The sequence below is a fragment of the Rhinopithecus bieti genome, unplaced genomic scaffold (assembly GCF_001698545.2).
Source record: "Rhinopithecus bieti isolate Rb0 unplaced genomic scaffold, ASM169854v2 scaffold_39385, whole genome shotgun sequence".
Classification (NCBI taxonomy): Eukaryota; Metazoa; Chordata; class Mammalia; order Primates; family Cercopithecidae; genus Rhinopithecus; species Rhinopithecus bieti.
In genome coordinates this window covers 57506-78158 of record NW_016816111.1, presented here as the reverse complement: position 1 = coordinate 78158, position 20653 = coordinate 57506, and the positions used below count along the sequence as shown (strand labels likewise).

The following is a 20653-nucleotide window of genomic DNA, read 5'->3' as shown; positions in this document are numbered from 1 at the left end:
AGTGAGCCGAGATCACGCCACTGAACTCCAGCCTGGGCGGGCAGAGCGAGACTCCATCTCAAAAAAAAAAAAAAAAAGAAAAGAAAAGAAAAAAAAAGAAAACCCAGTCCCAATCAATAAATATGGGTGAATTAATTGACCTGAACATCTTCACCTCAGATGGCAGCTCCACCTATGTATGTCTGGCAGCCTCCTATGTTTCTACGTGTACTTTGTTTTTCTAAAAGCAGATGACAGAGAATGCTTGGGAAAGGGGTACACCCCACCTTTCCCACAGTGTTCCATCAGTGTGGTCCATCAACCAGATATATCAGAACTTCCTGGGAGTCTGTTCAAAAACCCAGTCATTCTGGGGGCAGAGCTAAGGGGCTGCCACTCTCTTAACAAGCCCCCATGGTGATTTCTAGGCATGCTGAAGTCAGTGTCATGGTGTCCACTGCAGGACACTTGAACGTGTGCAATACTCCACAATCCTCAATTCACTGGCTTTATCTTTCCTGAGGTACAGTCCATGAGTGAGGATACATCTCCATCTTCCTACTGGACAAAAGAGTACAACGATCATTACAAGGAGGCCCAGTTGGGGTAACTGAGACCACAGATCACTTGACCAAACCACACGGGCTCTCCGGAAGACAACAGGCCAGTTAGGACAATATGGACAGTGCCACATTCTTTTCAACAGTCATCATTTCAGCCAAAAGAGAAAAGACTATTATAACTATGTTTCAGCCATGCTGGCAATAACTTAAAGTCTAATAACTGTTGCTCATCCCGTAGAGAAATGAAAAGAAAAAAATCCTTTATTTCCCTCATACCAGAAAAACAGTGAGACATCATCTTCATCATCTTCACTAACTGAAGGTGGCCTCTTGTTGGTTAGAGAAATCAAATTTTATATCAGCTGGGCAGGGTGCTACACTCTTGTAGTCCCAGCTACTCAGAAGGCTGAGGCAGGAGGATCACTTGAGCCCAGGAGTTCAAATCTAGCCTAGGCAACCTAGCAAGACCCTGTCTAAAAATGAATAGTTTTTTTTTTTTTTAATAAAAAATTTATCAGTCTCCAAAAAGTGGGCTAAAAAAACCTTTACACTCACATACTTAAAGAATTTTGAAGAAAAACAAACATTTCAGACTTGACTTCTAGATGGTGGAGCAGGAAAAGGTAAACTGCCCATGTGCTTACTTGTCTCCCCTGGCACTTGCTTCTAAGGAAGAAAGATCCCTGCAGGTGTCAGTTAACCTACTGCCAGGAGGGAGCCAGGAAGGGCTGACTGCATAGGAAGAACCAACCCCTAAGCTGATCCACGCCACCCTCCCGGGGAGTAGGAGGTCCTCCCTCAAGAAGCCAACTAGGCAGCTTCTCCCAGGATCTGAGAGTCACTGAAACAGATACAGCAGAGCTCAAATTAGATGTCACTTGGCCTCCTAGAACTTGATATGTACTTAATTTTCTAAAAGCAGAAATCAAGTATCAAAACATATACAAGGAATTTAATTTCTTATCAACATGCCCCTACTATTTAGTCTCTGGGAGGAGCAGCTTTTGAGTGCAGACTACACAGGCAGGTGGGGAAATGCAGTCTTTCTAAAGACTGTGTGAAGAAAAGATGGGGTCTGGAGACCTGGTTTTGGCTGTTCCTGCCAATCCAGGAAAACAGGGATATGGCAAGCAGTTGTACCTCCCCCTCAGTGTACAGGATCAAACACTGTGACTGCACAAAGGGCAGACAGCAACACTTCATAAAGGCATATGAGAATTCCTGAATGCTCCCCTACCTCTTCTATTCCTCAAAGCAGTCTTACAAATAACCAAATTATGAACAGCATTCTTTTAAAAATCATGCCAAAATGCAAATAACGTGATGTGGCAGAGAGAGGAGATGGGAATCCAGGGGCCCAGGGTCAATGCTGTGACCGCGCTGTGGCACCAAGACGCCAGTACCCAGGGTCCTTGCTTCTAAAACCAGATGCTCACCCCAAACCCTTCAGTCCCAAAGGCCCCCATTCTGACCAGTGATTCAATTCCTTGCCATCTCCATGGTGTTATGAGAAACCCAAGCCTCCGATCAGCCCAGCCATAGGTCACCAACTGAGGGAGTGGAATCCCAGCCACAGCCAAGCAGCACATGTTTTTGTTAGCCTGTGGGCAAAAAAGTAGCACTTCCCTTCAGGCTTTGGAAATGTGAAAAGCAGCCTTCAGAACCCTTCCCTCCCCTGAGGATGGCCGCTGTGATCCTTACTTAGGCAGAGACTCCCCGTTTCTAACACACTGTGGCTCTGCTAGAGAAAACACTGGCTGATGGGAGACAATGAAGTCAACCGGAGACTGGACACAGCGAACGGGAGCCTTTAATGGCTACTCAGCCCCACCGCACAAGACAGGCCGAGCTATGGATTACCATTTGATCAGTATAATTTTCCAGCTTGAGACATCTGAAAAACATGCAGAGCTGCATGGGAAAATCTACATTCCCATGATCTCGTGCTTAATTTAGACCTGGCTGGTGGATGTGGTGGTGCTAACTGCTAGGCTGTAGCCAGCCATCTCACGAGGAGCCTGCGAGAGTGTGGAAGGAGGGGCAGTGGATCCCCTCAGGCAGGGCCTGCTGACTTCTGGTTTCAGGCACAGTAGTGACGTAAAGTATTTTCTCAAAGAGAGCTCCAGAGGCTGGCCAAAGAACAAGTATTTTTACACTGTGCATGTACAAGTGCAAGACCACAGCTGCAAGAAAAACAAGCGGTTTGCTCACCTCTGCCCTCCCATCTGTGCCTCCAGGAGGTCACACCTGACTTCCCACAGCAGCTTGGGAGGAACAAGGCAGATTTCGGAGGTAGTTACTTGCAGAGACTGGTGGCATTGATGGTTGATGTCCGCTGAGCCTCATCTGAGCAGTACTGTGAGATGGGTGGTGAGCCAGGGTCTTAAGAGACCACAAGAGCAGGCTCACCTCAGCTGAAGCTCAAAGGATGAGCCCCTTCATCCCAGAGGTGGGCCCTGAGGGGTTAACTCTTTATGTGTCACTCACATGCTGCACTCTCGTTTCTGGTCACTTTCCCTATGACCGGAACCGGCTCCTGCCTTGCACTCTACCCACCTGCCATTTCCCCCACCTAGCATCTGTCCTCTATCTGTCACTAGACTGGCTCCTTGTCACTCAGATCGCATGGCCTCCTCAGAACCCATCAGGCACTCTCTATCAATGTCACCAGCTGTCTTCTGGAACAGGGCCCCTCCTCTATCTGACATTTCTTACATGCCTGTTTTATCTGTTTCTCTCCTGCCCCCACACCACCCCTCTGAGAGCAGGGCCCAGCCTGTCTCTTTGCCACTGTCTAGAAGAGTGCCTGGCACACACTGAACCCTCAACAAACACCTTCCATGTGACACAGAAGCAAAAAACAAGAACATTGTTAAAGATACCCATTATCTCGCCACTCAGAGACTGCCAGAGTTCACACCTTGAGGCTGTTCTCCCAGTTCCTGTTTCCCTTTTGGTCTCCATCTCTTGAGTTAAAGGGCAGCTGCTGTATTGTCTGCCTAACAATAAACTGCCTGGGAACAGGAACAGCCCTACCGGTGCTTAACACATGCTCCACACGAACCAGCACCTGCCAAAGCCCCGGCACCACGGGGCCTGAGAATCCACTGGATGCCTCTTACAGCTGGACTCAGGAGCAACACCAGGAGCCTGGGCAGCAGCCTAGGGCTGAAATATGTGGTTCTCACTCCGGCCACAGGGATTATGTCCTGCCTTTCCAGCTGCATGGTCTGAGGCAAGCTGAGCTTTCCTGAGCCTCTGTTTCCACACCTCTCAAATGGAGGTAACAGGTGCTGCTCAGCGTGGCTGTGAGGGTTGGTAAGAGTAGGACTGGCAAATAAGAGGTGTCCAAATACCTGCCTCCTTTCCCATGTCCTGCCAAGGTGCATATGTCTACAGGGATGTTTCTCAGCAGGTTATTGAGGACAGCTCGGCAGGAGATGAAAGCCCACAGAAGCATCCCCATGAGAAGACACTGGGTGGGAATCACCTACCAGAAGAGTGGGTGGCATTGTCTACTACAAGCATCTCTCTCCAGACTATACACACAACCTGTTTAAAACCATCACCAATCTTGCTTGTTCTTCTCCTCTACAGCTGGCATTTCCAAGCAAAGTTTCAGATGGTTCTTTGATACTAGTAACAGAACAGAATTAAAAGAGCAGTAAGAAACAGAAGAGGCTCTCTAAAAGAGGCTAGTGAATACTAACTGAGCAGGTCACATGTGTCCACTGATTGAATCTTCGTAACAATCCTATAGAGGAGTGATTCTTCTTATTCATATCTTACAGAGGAGGAAAGTAAGGTAAAGAGAAGCTAAGTAACTGACCCAAGGCCGCACTACCAGCAACTGGTGTGACTAGGATTTGCTCTCAGACTCTGACTTCTGATCCCATCCTCTTCATCCCTATTCTTATTCTCATTCTTTGTAGCTTTAGACAAATTCAGTGCTCAAAATCGTGAGAACAAGAAACTTTCCTTTGCTGAATCTGCAGGCCTAGAAAGGTACCTCTTGTCTAGATGTTTGAGGCCAAAAGACAGCATGGAAACAACTGTTTTCCGACCTCATGTTCTGTGAGCCGTAAGAGATTCTTTCCCCAGCCTCTCACCAAGTCAAGCGAGCAGGAGCAAAGATGCTACAGCTAGGAGGGCCTTGGAAGTCAACCATGTGCAGATGCCAGGACCCAGAGCCGTTCAGTGCTAAGCCAGGATAGAACCTGACATTCCCAGCTCCCTTCAGTGCAGCCAGCAAAAGGGAAGAGGCTTTAACGCTATTCAAACAAACTTTTACCTTGAAATGTGGAAAGTTCTACACACTGGCAATACAATGGAGTCAGTCAGGGTCGAAGTCCAAAATAACAACAGAGACTCTAAAACTATTCTTAAAAACGTGTTCTTCAGAACTCACATCCTTAAGAAATGATGTCTCTTTGGCTATTAACAGTGTCTTCTACTAAATCAGTCACACTGACTTTAACACCCTGAGAAATCTGCACTGTTCCTTTGAAATAGCTGTTGTCATCTGAAATACCACTCAGGAAAAAAAGTCTCTTCATGTTGAAAGGTAAACTTCCTTTTTTGGTGCAGAGTAAAAATACTACTTCCCTCTTTCCTCCTCTGCTGGAAACATTCCCAGTGTTTTATTTACTGTGCAACACTGACTGGATACATTAGGAGGAAATGTTCCTTCCTAACTCTTAAATGTCAGAGTCTACCCCACAAAAGGCATGAGCCAGCCCTAATGTTTTCTTGTTGTTCCTCTGTCTTCTTAAATGTTTTATTATGTAACATTAGGTACATATAAGAGAATATGTGCAAACCACACGTGAGGACAAACAAAATGAGTCCCCATGACTCCACAGCTCCCTCAAGGCCTGGAACATGACCACCATGTCCAGCCACCTGGCTCCCCCTCACTTCCCTCTCCCCACCTCCTTGACTCGCAAGGCAAACAGCCCTGGGACTGGGTTTTCAGTCCCTCACTTTTTAAAAAAGAACATAATTGTATTGCACACTAGTAAAACTGAACAGTATGCCGTCTTCCCCCAGGCCGCCTGTGGCATTCTATACTGCTTCTGAAGTTCTCTCTACTGCTATGCAAAGCTAGCTGCCACTCACCCACTGTCACCACTGTGTGCCATGTGATCATGCCAATACTGAACAATGTGCTTACCCGTGTTTCTGTCCATGGACATCTGGGTTATTTCCAGGTTTTTGCTACTGTGAAAAGTGCTTCTATAGCCATGCATGTCCCCTGGGACACAAGGGCCAGCTTTTCTAGAGTCTGTTCCCAGAACAGCTCATTCACAGGATATACAAATTCTCTCTGCAATATATTTTCAAGTATTTTGCCTAATTTATAACATCATTTTGTCATTACAAAGATGTATTAAGGCCACGTGTGGTGGTTCATGCCTATAATCCCAACACTTCTGGGAGTGGGAGACGGAGATGGAGGATTACTTGAGCCCAGGAGTTTGAGGCTGCAGTGAGCCATGATCATGCCACTTCAACCTGGACGACAGAGCAAGACCCTGCCTCAAAAAAAAAAGATGTATTCATAGTTTAGTTGACACCGGTTTGACAAGTATTTTTCACACACTCACTGTGTGTCCAGATCCCCATGCCAGCAGCCACAGGGGATCTGGACAAGCACAGATGTGGCATCCTGTCTAGACTGGGGGAGCAACAAAACGACTCCAAACTGGGTGCTCCAGGCAGCTCCTGAGAAGACGAGGACAAAACTGGGGGCCATCAAGGGCACTGCAATGACGAATGAGACGGATGAGTGCCTGAGTATGGAAGAGGAGGCCTCTGCGGGCAGAGTGAGAGCCCTCAGTGGGAGATGCCTGCCACTAAGGTAGCTGGGAATGCAGAGGCTGCAGCAGGCTGAGGCTGCACCAACAGGGCCTCACTAGGCACACAAGGAATCTGCACTTGCCAACTTGGGTTGTTCACCTTCAAGATTTTTGCCATCTCCTCCCAATAGTAATAATGACTAACAGAGAGCACCCACTATGTGCAAGCACTGTCCCGGGAATTAGTCCATTCATTCAATTCTTACTATAAAAGCTTCTCAGCCGGGCCCGGTGGCTCATGCCTGTAATCCCAGCACTTTGGGAGGCTGAGGTGGGCGGATCACGAGGTCAGGAGTTTGAGACCAGCCTGACCAACATGGTGAAATCCCGTCTCTACTAAAAATACAAAAATTAGCCAGGCGTGGTAGTGCGTGCCTGTAATCCCAGCTTCTCAGAAGGCTAAGGCAGGAGAATCGCTTGAATTCGGGAGGCGGAGGTTGTAGTGAGCTGAGATTGCGCCACTGCACTCCAGCCTGGGCGACAGAGTGGAACTCAGTCTTAAAAAAAAAAAAGGCTGCTCTATTGTTTGCTTCCTATTTTTCTTCATATCAATTTACTTTTAAATTCAAATACTCATTTTCAGTAACATATATAAAATCAGGTATTACTGCTATAGCATATAGGGGGATCTTTATGTTTTGTTTCTATTGAGATATAATTCACATAGCATTAAATTCACTATCTTAAAGTATACAATTCAGCAGGGTTTTTTTTTAGTACATTTACAATGTTGTGCAATCATCACTATTTCACTATTATTCTAAAACATTTTCAACACTCCAAAAATAAGCCCCATATCCATTAGTGGTCACTACCCATGTCCTCACCCCCAGCCCCTGGCAATGATAAATCTACTCTCTATAGATTTGCCTACTCTGGACATTTCATATAAATGAAACCATATATGAACTTTTGTGTCTGGCTTCTTTCACTTATGTGAAAGGTTCAGTCTTTTCTTTCTTTTTTTTTTTTTTGAGACAGAGTCTTGCTCTGTTGCCCAGGTTGGAGTGCAGTGGCACGATCTCAGCTCACTGCAATCTCTGCCTCCCGGGTTCATGCCATTCTCCTGCCTCAGCCTCCTGAGTAGCTGGGACTACAGGCGACCGCCACCACACCTGGCTAATTTTTTTGTATTTTCAGTAGAGACAGGGTTTCACTGTGTTAGCCAGGATGGTCTCGATCTCCTGACCTCGTGATCCGCCCGCCTCAGCCTCCCAAAGTGCTGAGATTACAGGCTTGAGCCACCACGCCCAGCAGGTTCAGTGTTTTCAAGGTTCATCCATGTTGCATTATGCACCAGTATTCTATTACTTTTTATGGCTAACTAATATTCCATTGTATAGATGGACCACATTTTGTTTACCCATTCATCAGTTGATGGACATTTGGGTTGTTTCTAATTTTTTTTGACTATTGTGCCATGAAGAAATTCATATATTCATATTCATAATGCTGAGATGTCCATTTATGTAGTGTTTGTGTGGATAAGTTTTCAGTTCTCCTGGGTAAATACTGAGGAGTGAAGCTGATAGGTCATATGGTAACTACACGTTTAACCTTTTCAGGAAGTGCCAAAATACTACGGCATTTCTAAGACAAAGATTAAAACTAAGAACATTCAGCTGTATGCCACTTAAAATTATTTTGGGAAATACTGGGGAAGGCAAAGTTACTAAAGTTGATTTTTTATTTTTGTTTGGCGCAGGGAACTCACATTGTCAGGATGGTATTTTTGAATCTTGATCAAGCAGCAGTGGGAGAAAGGATTAGGGCAGAGGCGGGAGGAGGAAGATAGACAGATGACTGAGAAGCTACACAACATGATGAGCAGAGTCCAGAGCCTGAATCCAGCTGCGGGGGAATGGGAAAGGCAGGCGATGGACATAAACACAGAGTGGGAACATAAACCCTGACAACCAAATGTCAGTGTGGGTGGGGTAGAAGGGGCTGAATAGCCAGGAGGATGGAGGCACCCTTAACAGAAAGGGAAGGTGGAGAGGTTCCAAACGAAGGCAGGAGGCAGCATATTCACTTTTACTTCAAACAAACATGGCTGGAGGTGCTGACAGGGCAGGCCTGGAGAATGAAAATGGCCTAGTGGCAGCTGGTGCCTAGGACCAGGGCTCAGGAGGGGCACTGTGGCCAACAAGTTCATCTCAGAGGAGCATGTGAGAGGACCAAGGGAGAGAGAGAGCAGAGGAAGATGGGGACAAGAATGCAATTAAGGAGGAGGCAAATAGCCATCGGCCAAGTCCAAGAAAGGGCCTACAGCAGCGGGGGACACAAGAGAACCATCCAGTGCCAGGGAAGCAGAGAATGAAGAGGTCATGCTTTTCTGCCCCATGCAGAGCAGTGCATGCTTTGGGAAGTGCCTCCTCCTTCTGATGACCACCAACAAATAGTTCAGACACCTTTGTGTGAGACCACATGTAACTTCCTAGACATTCTTTTTTTTTTTTTTTTTCCTGAAACAGGGTCTCGCTGTCACCCATGATGGAGTACAGTAGCACAGTCATAGCTGATTACAGCCTGGACCTCCCAGGCACAAGTGATTCTCTTACCTCAGTCTCCTAAGTACAGGTGTGCACCACCAAGCCCGGCTTATTATTTTTTGCAGAGATGGGGTCTTCCTATGTTGGCCAGGCTGGTCTCAAACTCCTGGGCTCAAGCAATCCTCCTGTCTTGGCCTCCCAAAGTGCTGAGATTGCAAGTGTGAGCCACCATGCCTGGCCACTATACCTTCTTGGTCACTGGTACACACCTCTGCACCATGCCACATTCCCCTCCAGTTTCAGGACAAAACTGAACCCACCATCCCCAACTCCACACCTGCCCCCTTCTCCTTCCCTCCAGGGATGCTCTGCCCAGGATCCACCACCTGCTGCCCAGCTGACTGAGCCAGAGGCCTTGGAGCTCGCCTGGGCTTCCGGCTTTCCCTCCACCCTCCTTCCTTCCTCCCACGACCTCTGGACTACAGGCTCTCAAGGGACAGAGACTCTGACTGTCTCCTTGCTGCTGCATGCTGGGCCTGGCACAGTGCCTGGCACACATCTGCTGCAAGAATGAATGACTCCACAGGGCACCGAGTCCAGCCCCACCTGCTCACACACTCCCCCCTTTCTCTCTCCCTTCCTCCAAGCTCTCTGATCCTCTCTATACCCTTACCAAACCACAAATGCCCTCACTGAACATAAAACATGGCCTATGAATATTGGTAAGTTTTAAAATAACTACCTGGTGGAATGAAAAGATCACTGCTCTACCCAGCACCTTTTAGTCACCTCACTGAATCTCAGTTTAGTTTCCTCATTTGTAAAATGGAAATGGCAGCCTGCGAGGATCAGCAAGATAAGGAACATGAGAGGAAATAAGGTTGCACTTTCTGCTTTACTACAGGTTTCTCCACATGCCTCACATGATTTTGATGGGCCTTCATCAGGTCCCACTAGTCCTTTGACCATGCCTCTCAAAGAAAAACAAAAATGGGAGCAAGATGACATCCCAACAGGAGGGGAATTTTTGAGTCTACTTCGCACTAAATTTAATAGCATAAACAAACTGGAGTTCACATACCATATAATTTTTTTAATTCCTAAAAGATTAGCAAGTATGCTACCAAATGTCAAAACACAAAAACCAAACGGAAATCAAAGTTGTTATTTTCCTTTTGGTTTTATCTCCATTGGCCAAATGCTTTTTGTTCAAACAATGTTTATACTGCCATTGTCCTGCTTTGTTTAGAAAAATAATAATAAAGGGGCCCGTTTCCAGCACTGACAACTGAGTGCATGTGCAGATCTCCCCAGCTACTCCTATACTCAGAAATTACTCTACTTTAGAAACTTGTGCCGAGGCCAAGGAAGAACTGTTTACTTGCCCTCCAAATATACACTGGCCACAGCTGTGCCCCTAACCCCACTCCTCGCTCCAGCCCCCTCTTTCCTTCAGCCACCACATGACCAGGCCAAGAAAACAGGGATGTTCTTAAGCACATTTATGCCTCATAAGGAAAACATAAGCCCAAGGCCTCAGGAAGGCCAGGTCTGGTGACTCAGTGACTGCAGACTCAGCTGCTGCTGGTCAAATACACCAAGGTGATAGCTGTAATTTACTGAGTGCCTACCATGTGCCAGGCACTGACCCAGGGGTTTCAGAGCACTGATCTTGCTGCACTTTTGCAAGGGAGGCATTGCACAAGAGAGAGGGTAACATATAGCAAATCACAGAGCTGGGATGAAGCTCTGGGCCACAGTGCCTCCTGCGAAACTCAGAAGTGCTCAATCCTAAACCTCCGTTCTACTTAATATTACTTCTATGTGGTTGCCCTTCTCTGTTCCAATATCATCATATCCATCTAAGACACTCCTTGGAAGATGTGAGGTTTTTCCACCAACCAGCTTTCAAGGCCAACCCATGTAATTTCTATCCTGGAACTCCCTCCTTATTAATGGACGCTTTCCGGAGTGACTTGTTCAAACAAAATCACTCTCCTGGGCCCCAGGGATGTCCATTTCTCTTCTATAGTACTGATTCCAGCCACCAAGTATTTCCAGTTCACCCACTTCTAGACCTATGACAAAAGGGCATTTTCCCACCTCCTCTGAAGTCAGCCATGGCACTGCAAAGAGATGAGATAGAAATGATGTGTGTCACTCTCTGCTGAACAGTAAAAGACAGGTGCCACATTCCCTGTGGCGGTGACAGTGGGTGCCTATGTCAGGATGGAGCCTCCTTATCTATCCAGACACAGGAAAGCATGTCTACACAGGGGCTAGTGTACCATGTTCACAGCTGTGTTACTCACGACCGCCAAAGACTGGAAACAACTTTATCCAACTGATGAATGGATCAACAACATGTGATCTATCCACACAATGGAATATTATTCAGCCTTAAAAAGGAAGTTCTAGTCCACTCTACTACATGGATAAACCTTGACAACATTACACTGAATGTAAGAAGCCAAACACAAAAGCCCACATACTGTGTGACTCCATTTATGTGGAATGTTCAGAACAGGCAAATCCATAAAGACAGAAAGCAGACTGATAGTTGCCAGGGTCTGGGGAGAATGGGAGCGGAAATGATTGCTTAATGGGTACAGGGTTGCTTTTGGGGATAATAAAATGTTCTAAAATAAGATTATGCTGATGGTGAACTTTATTGCATGGCAAATAAATTATATATCAACAAAACTGCTTTTGTTTTGTTTTGTTTTTGAGATGGAGTTTAAACGCGCCCGTTGCCCAGCTGGAGTGCAATGGCATGATCTCGGCTCACAGCAACCTCCACCTCCTGGGTCCAAGCGATTCTCTTGCCTCAGCCTCCTGAGTAGCTGGAATTACAGGCATGCACCACCATGCCCAGCTAATTTTTTATTTTTAGTAGAGACAGGGTTTCTCCATGTTGGCCAGGCTGGTCTTGAACTCCCAACCTCAGGTGATCCGCCCGCCTCGGCCTCCCAAAGTGCTGGGATGGCAGGCATGAGCCACTGCGCCTGGTCTATTTTGTTTGAGACAGAGTCTCACTCTGTCACTCAGGCTGGAGTGCAGTGGCGCGATCTCAGCTCACTGCAACCTCCGCCTCCTGGGTTCAAGCAACTCTCCTGCCTCAGCCTCCCAAACAGCCTGGACTACAGGCATGCGCCACCATGCCCAGCTAATTTTTGTATTTTCAGTAGAGATGGGTTTCACCATGCTGGCCAGGCTGGTCTCGAACTCCTGACCTCAAGTGATCCACCCACCTTGGCCTCCCAAAGTCCTGGGATTATAGGCGTGAGGCACCATGCCCAGCCAATAAAACTGTTAACAAAACAAAACAAAAGTCTTGTGCCCCCATCATCCTGGGTTCATGAGTGGCTATGATGAGTGAAGTCTCCTGACCACATACACTGGACATGCAGCATGAAAAAGAAATGAGCCTCTGCTGTTAGGCCACTGAGGTGAGAGGGGTTTGGCTGTTCTCACATCATGTAGCCCACCCTGATACAACTCAAATACATCTACACTATCGTAAGCTCATACTGAAAATGTGTCTAAGGCCAATTAACTTAAATCCTGGAAGGAAGCCAAAGGTGTGGTTCTGTCCCAAAGCCACTGTCCGAATCTTTAAATTTAAGGAGATTGGGCAGAGGGAAGGGGAGGAATGGAATTATTTAAAGACTCTGCCTAGATCAGAATAATTCCTAGCCTGAAAAAAATTTATAACTCATAAGACAACGAACTAACCTTCCAAAAATATAAAACACAGCTCACAGAAATTGAGAAAAAACCAGTAACCCAAGAGAAAAATCAAAGAACTGTCCACAGAAAACTATAAATGGTCCTTAAACATACAACAACATGATCAGCTCCTCTTCAGAAAAATACAAATTAAAACTATACTGAGATATTACTTACAAACGTCAGGCTGGCAAAACTCCAAGCATCTGACTACACCTTGCGTTGGCAAGGCCGTGGGGAATCAGGCATCAACACTGCTGGTGGGAGTGCAACATGGAACAACCCCTGTAGAGGGCAACTGGGCAAAATCTGTCAAAGTTACAACTGTGTTTCTTCTTTGACTCAGGAATGTCCCTGTGGGACGCCACCCTGCAGGACTACTGCAATGTGGGAAACGATGCGCACGTGAGACAACTGTTGCCGGCATGTCATGAAACGGTAAGCTGGAAACAGCCAGGCGCCTTACCACAGGTGTAAGCATTCAAACAGGGACAACTTAACAGTACAACACAGCTGAAAGAGAATGACAACCATTCTCTATGCACTGATACAGAAAAATCTTTACAATAAGTTAAAAAAAAGCACAAGGTGAAGAACAGTACACACAGAAGAATGCTATCCTTCATTTACTGAAAAGGGAAAAATAACACTATACAATTTATGTTTTTTGTACTTGCGTTAAGAAAAACTAGAAGGGTATTCAAACTGCTACAGGTGGTTATCAGGGAGTAGGGAGGACAGAGATGAGATCAGGAGTGAGGGGCAAAATTTCTTAAAATATATTTTAACATATTTTCATTTTAGAAATGACTGTATTGCCTATTCAAAAGAGCATTTCATTAAAAAAAAAAAAAAAGTTCCATTCTCATAAAAAAGAAAAAATACCAGAGCCACACCAAAGCCTTTGGCCAACAGGTCTCAGAAGCCAGTGCCAAGAGCAGCCCAGGAGTGACCACCAGCCCAGGTCCACCTGTGTCCTTCCGCCACCAACCCGTGTAATAGCCCAGTACCAAGACCTGTGAAGCTGGAGGGCAGGGACCCTGGACCCTCCCACGTCTGTCCCTTCCTTTCTGTGACTCTCTTCCAGGCCCCTCCAGCTTCACACTTGGAAGGATGCAGATGGCCTTTAATGCTTCCCCCACTGTCAAAGCCCCCATCCAGCCTGCTACCCACTCTGTCTGGGTTTCCTTCATCCTGGCCCTCTCCCATGGGCTGCCCAAAGCATCGTGCCCAAATCCAGCACAGCCCTGTGTCCCTCCCATCATAAGGTAGCAGATTCAAGGAGGGAAGAACCAGAGCTCCTGGTATCCACTTGTGCAGCAAGCCTTTCCTCAGCTCCTGCTTTCCTGCTACCTGCTAGGCACTGGGCTGGTGCTGAAGGATGGAGGTCAACCAGATGGTCCCCGTTTGCAAACAGCTCCAGTGGCACAGTCCACAAGGAGTATGGAAATAGATGATAATGCTACAGTGGAAGTCTAAGGGCACAGGACAGCAGACTGGGCTTTCAGGCCAGCCATGGAGTGTGCAAGTGGGCAGACGAGGTGGGTACGCAACAGGCGAAGCACATTCCAAGCAAAATGGGGAAAAGCAAGTGAAGAATGACCGCAGACCAAAGCAGTAAAGCAGAATGCCCATGATAAAGAAGTCTGTCCCTTCCACTGGGGATTTAGGAGCAAAGGGTCGCTCTCTCAAGGACCATCTGCAAACAAAGTCCCATCCACCTTGCTCTAGGCACCCTTGGCCTTTTCCCTGGAACCAGGCAAGCCTGGCCTTCACTTAATCAGGGAACACGGAGAGTGTAAAAGAGAAAAAAACAAAAACTACAAGCAAAGATCAAAAGTTTTGGCCCCTAAAGACCCAATACTCGGCCAGGTGCGGTGGCCCGTGCCTGTAAACCCAGCACTTTGGGAGGCCAAGGCGGGCAGATCACAAGGTCAGGAGATCGAGACCATCCTGGCTAACACAGTGAAACCCCATCTCTACTAAAAATACAAAAAATTAGCCAGGCATGGTGGTGGGCGCCTGTAGTACCAGCTACTCGGGAGGCTGAGACAGGAGAATGGCACAAACCTGGGAGGCGGAGCTTGCAGTGAGCCAAGACCACGCCACTGCACTCCAGCCTGGGTGACAGAGCAAGACTACGTCTCAAAAAAAAAAAAAAAAAAAAAAAAGACCCAACACTCAAAAGATGCCAGATCAACGAGTTACGGCTCTCACATTTGACAAAAACAGCAGCAAAACCATGTTTCCCTATCACCAAAAGGAGAAACATCTGAAGCTAATAGATTCCAAACTGTATTTCCATGAGCCTTACAGGGCGGTTTTCAAAAATCACAAATTTCCAAGATCTTGATTCAGTAGCCACTATGTTATATAATGAATTTTTTCTTTTAAGGCAGGTAACATTTGTTTCCCCATTCCAAATTATAAACTGATTTTTTTTTCTTCCAAACGGAAAAAAAATTCCTTCACAGTAGCCTTTTAATTCCATCAATTAGATTTCTTAAATATCTACCAGTTGGTAATATGATGTGGCACACACATACAGACTTCCAGTGTGTATGGGCCACACATGTGGCGGGCCCTCGGCTAGACTCACTGACACAGCGGTCTCACCCCCATGGCTACAGTCTTGTGGGAAGGTTGGGGTTGGCTGTGCGACCAGTCAGGTGGGCCTAACACCACTGGACAGAGAACCAGAGACCTTTCCCTCTGTGGGAACCCTGCTCACAGGGTCTCACAAACCACACTGTCCACATGTAGCATTGATGCCAAGGGCCCCCAGAAGGAAATTACTAGACACTGGCTAGACCCACAGCCTGGACTAGCTCTCTAGGTTAAATCACAGTTAGGTGTTAAGTCTTAGGCAAACACAGTTCCTGAGGAATTGGCCTGTTTTCCCTTCTGAAAACTCCTGACAAGAGAGGCAATAAACTGTGTGGAAAGAATATGCTGACACTCACTGCCAATTTCCCATTGTCAGCCCAACCCAATGTCACCAAAGGGAGAAGAATACGCTCAGAAACAACCAACTAGCTGCCGACAGGAATGCAACTCTCATCCAGGATGGCAGAATCTTAAAAGACAGAATCAAAGCATGCTGGCATTGGGAAGGACCTGGCAACCACTTAGTCCCACTCTCTCATTTATATCATAGATGGGGAGAATGAAGCCCACAGAGCATTAAGTGTCTCTGCCCCATTCTGGAAGCCTCTGAAGTGCACACAGGGCTAGCAGTTTTTGGTCCCATTGTCCAGCCCTGAAATCATCTTCCTCACCAGACCAATTTTCTCCTCCACACTGTCTCAGCATCAGCATCAGCACCAGCACCAGCAGCCACCTGAGTCAGTGTTTATTCCTCTTCCCTCACCCACATCTAACTGGTTAACACACCCTATCAGTCCAGCAAAGCCTCTCCCCTACCAGACAGCTCCTTCCTGGCCTCCCAAAGCCTCTGACGGGCTGCAGACACCTACCACCTGGAACATGGGAGACTGGGACCAAAAGTTTCCTTGAATAGAAAACAAATCGCAGGGTGCAGCTGACCTCTTTCCAGCATAGCCAGTCAAGGGAAAGCTCTGAGCCATCCCAATCCCATGATGGCTACAGAGACCATAAGGACCCCTGAGGACTAAACAAACACAATCTACTTAGAGAAAATAAACCAGGCTGGGTGTGGTGGCTCACACCTGTAATCTCAGCACTTTGGGAGGCTAAGGAAGGTGGATCACCTGAGGTCAAGAATTTGAGACCAGCCTGGCCAACATGCAAAACCCTGTCTCTACTAAAAATACAAAACATTAGCCAGGCATGGTGGTGCATGCCTGTAGTCCCAGCTACTCAGGAGGTGGAGGCAGGAGAATTACCTGAACCTGGGAGGCGGCGGTTGCAGTGAGCCAAGATCGCGCCATTGCATTCCAGCCTCAGTGACAGCGAGACCCCGTGTCAAAAAAAAAAAAAAAAAGAGAGAGAGAGAAAGAAAATAAATCAAAATATTAACAGCGATTACAAACCAAACTAGGACTTGACCTATAGGTCCTAAGGCTATAGGTCAAGTTCTAGTTTGGTCCATCCTACTTGAGATATTTTCCGAATTTTCTCTGATGACCATTAAAACAGGCATTCTAAACAATCTCCATGGGACCTACTACAAAAAAGAAATGCAGCCTGCAAACACCAAGTTGTATATATTCTGTTTTGGTAGACCTGACTTTTACACAGTCTTTGGAAACTACTGATTATCAGAGGGCAAAGGCAAAGAACGGGGAAAAAGCAATATTTTTGTTCAAAGACAAAATAACTAAATGAAAATCTAGGGGTTTTTTTGGAGAGGGAAGGGAGAAATTAGGGTTTCATTTGTTTAAAGAAACATTTTTCTTCAAATGTTAAAATCTACCCAACACTTTGCAATCAGATTACACAGTAATTTCTTGTGCTACTTGCTATTTTCTTCTACCAATAAAATATATTCTTTTAAATCAACAAAGTGTGTGTTTTCTTTTGTAATTTCTTGTTTCTCTTTAAAGCAGGGACAGTGGGAATTTTTTTCTTTTCTTTTTTAAAGCACAGGAAGGACCAGATTAGTTGCAAAGACCATGTTTTAAATGTTCTCTTTATTTGTCAAGTCTTCTCTATAATCACAATATACAGCAAATGGTATTAAGCATAAATCAGGTTCCAAGTGTGGGACCTGGGTCCTGAAAGGCCCAGAAGACCCTGTTACAAAGCTGTGCCACCATGAGACAGGCCCACGGACTTCACAGCTAAATTTTAAGTTGTTCGGCTCCTGGTCCAGGAGCTGAGCCTCTCTCCTGTGGTTCTAGACAAGTAGAGGAGCCCCTCAGAGCTTTCCCACTGGGTGCCACCAGCCAAAAACCACTGGACACTATATAATCCCCTTTACAAGGCTTCTCTGAGCTCATACCACCAGGCTTTGGTCCCGCTATCCTCCCAGACTCCATCCTTTTTGATTACTCATCCCTGCCTTGAAGCTAAAAAGACATGAAATGACCTACAGCAGCATTTCGCAAACCTGGCCACACATTCAAATCTTTAAGGAACTTCTTTCTTTTTCAAGACAGGGTCCTGCTATGTTGCCCAGACAGGCCTCAAACTTCTGGTCTCAAACAATTCTCCCCTCTCAGCCTCCTGAGTAGCTGGGATAATGGGTGCAGGCCATCACGCCCAGCTTTTGGAGAACTCTAGACTAAACATTTTTGCTCAGGCCCCATCCCAGAATAATTAAAACAGGAGGGATTGGGGCCAGGCACAGTGGCTCATGCCTATAATCCCAGAACTTTGGGAGGCAGAGGTGGGCAAATCACGAGGTCAGGAGATCGAGATCATGCTGGCTAACATGGTGAAACGCTGTCTTGACTAAAAATTAGCCGGGCATGGTGGCGGGCGCCTGTAATCCTAGCTACTCAGGAGGCTGAGGCAGGAGAATGACGTGAACCCAGGAGGCAGAGCTTGCAGTGAGCCAAGATCGCACCACTGCACTCCAGCCTGGGCAACAGAGCGAGACTCCGCCTCAAAAAAAAAAATTAAAAAGAAAAACAAAACAAAAAAAAAGGCAAGATTGGGTTTAGTGGCTCATGTCTGTAATACCAACATTTTGGGAGACCAAGACAGAAGGATTGCTTAAAGCTAGGAGTTCAAGATCAGCCTGGGCAACAAAATGAGACTGTCTCTACAAATAAATAAATAATTAGCCACATGTGGTTGAACATGTCTGTAATCCCAACTACTCAGGAGGCTGAGGAGGGAGGACTGTTGGAGCCCAGGAGCTGGAGGCAGCAGTGAGCTATGAGTGAGCCACCACACTCCAGCTGGGCAACAGAGCAAGACAGTCTCAAAAAAAAATCAATCCAATCAATCAAACAGAAGAGGTGGGGGCCAAGCACTGGCACTTTAAAAAAAAAAAAAAACTCTCCCCAGAGGATGCTGATTAAAGTACAAAGTTGAGACTCACTGGGTTAAAGAAATCCAGGGAACATAAGAAAAAAAAAAAGTAAATGAAGAAACTCAAGCAATAAGGAAATAGGGGGTGGAGGAGTTGAGCCAGAAGGCCAGGTTAGAACCCAAAGTGCAGGTCACATTACAGCTGGGAAATGATGGCTATGAACTGAGCTTCCTAGTGGCCAGAGAATTCACACTGTCCACAAGATAAAAAACAAACCAGATTCACCAGAGAAGATTCTCCTTGACTTAAGACCTGAGATAAACGACTCCCTTACACCCTCCAAAAGAAGACATACAGCATGATGCATCGGAGTATGCACCCCAACACTGTGACCATATCCACCAAAGACATGGCACAGGCCACTTTTTACTGCATCTCTCAAAGCACGGTTCCACAGAAGTAGCCCTTGAGAAGGGTGCCCACCAGTCAGCACTTGGCCACTCATTAGGGGCTGCCCTCTAACTCCTAGCTGGAAACAAACTCTTAACTGAAACCAGTGCCCTGCACAGGAAACACACCACCAAATCCACTTCACTTTCCACACTGTGGAAAAGTGGACACGCTGTGAGGACAATGCAAACATAAGACACGCACTCTTTGCCTATGTCACTGAAGTACATACACAAAGGCACTGACTTGGTATCCAGGAAAACAAGCTCCTCTGTCAATGACTCTCATGAAAACAGAAGTCTGTCCCTGTAACTCAGGAGTGGGGCAAAGTCCCAAAGGCTGTTGATCACCCACCTCCATTCCAGTGCTCAGAAAGGCCACTACTTATCCTCAAACCTGGAGCAGTGCCCTCCCAAGACTAAGAAGGGTGGGGTTTGCCCATCAGACTACCAGTCTGTTAAGCAGGCCTAATGGTTACCAGAAACAATCAGAAGAGGTCTCTTAAGTTCCTTATGTACTAACATTATATATAGTACAGTTTTGTTATGTTTATTTTATTTTTTGAGACAAGAGTCTCACTCTGTCCCCCAGGCTGGAGTGCAGTGGTGCGATCTCAGCTCACTACAGCCTCCGCCTCCTGGATTCGAGGGATTCTCCTGCCTCAGCCTCCCAAGTAACTGGGATTACAAGCGTGCATCATCACGCCTGGCTAATTTTTGTATTTTTAGTAGAAACAGGGTTTCACCATGTTGGCTAGGCTGGTCTCAAACTCCTGACTTCAAGTAATCCAACGGCCTTGGCTTCCCAAAGTGCTGGGATTACAGGCGTGAGCTCTGTTACATTTATTATACTTCAGTTATAAGTTCTCCTTCCTCCCTCCTTCCTCTCTCTTCTCTCTCTCTCTTCTCTCTCTCCCCCTCCCCCCCCCCCCCCCCCCCCCCCCCCCCCCCCCCCCCCCCCTCCCCCCCCCCCCCGTCTTTCCTGACAAAATTCTTGCTCTGTCGTCCAGGGTGGAGTACGGTGGTGTGATCATGGCTCACTGCTACCTCCACCTCCCGGGTTCAAGTGATTCTCCTGCCTCAGCCTCCTGAGTAGCTGGGACCACAGGTGTGCGCCACCACACCTGGCTAATTTTTGTATTTTCAGTAGAGACAGGCTGGTCTCAAACTCCTGACCTCAAGTGATCCTGCCTCGGCCTCCCAAAGTGCTGGGACTACATGTATGAGCCACCATGACTGTTACATGTTACAAGTTCTTTCAAAATGTGTTTACTGCAATAAACAGAGTCAAGAGCAGATCACCATCTTGCCCTCTCACATGTGACATTTTCTTTTTGATCCAGGCAGCACATCACCATATTTCAAATTAAGCAATGACAAGTTAAATTAAAATGGCAACTATTGGCCAGGCACAGTGGCTCATACCTATAATCTCAGCACTGTGGGAGGCTGAGGCAGGGGGATCACCTGAACCTAGAAGTTCAAGACTAGCCTGGACAATACTAAAATATTGTCTCTACAAAATAATATAATTAGCCAGGCCTGTAGCCCCAACTACTCAGGAGACTGAGGTGGGAAGATCCCCTGAGCCCAGGAAGTCAAGGCTGCAGTGAGCCATGGTCACACCACTGCACTCCAGCCTGGGTGACAGAGTAAGATCCTGTCTCAAAAAAAAAAAAAA

The 20653-nt window shown here is 46.6% G+C and overlaps 1 protein-coding gene across 5 annotated transcripts in view; it reads right to left on the bottom strand.

The window, feature by feature from the left end:
• Positions 1-20653, bottom strand: part of EPN2 (epsin 2) — a 104333-nt gene that overhangs the window by 63152 nt on the left and 20528 nt on the right. The window contains exon 1 of one of the 5 annotated variants that reach the window (XM_017854365.1): positions 2754-2834. The exons of the other annotated variants lie outside the window; for them this stretch is intronic. The gene's annotated coding sequence lies outside the window, so the exon portion shown is untranslated. Of the gene's footprint in view, positions 1-2753; positions 2835-20653 lie in introns of those variants that run through there. 5 annotated transcript variants of the gene reach the window in all.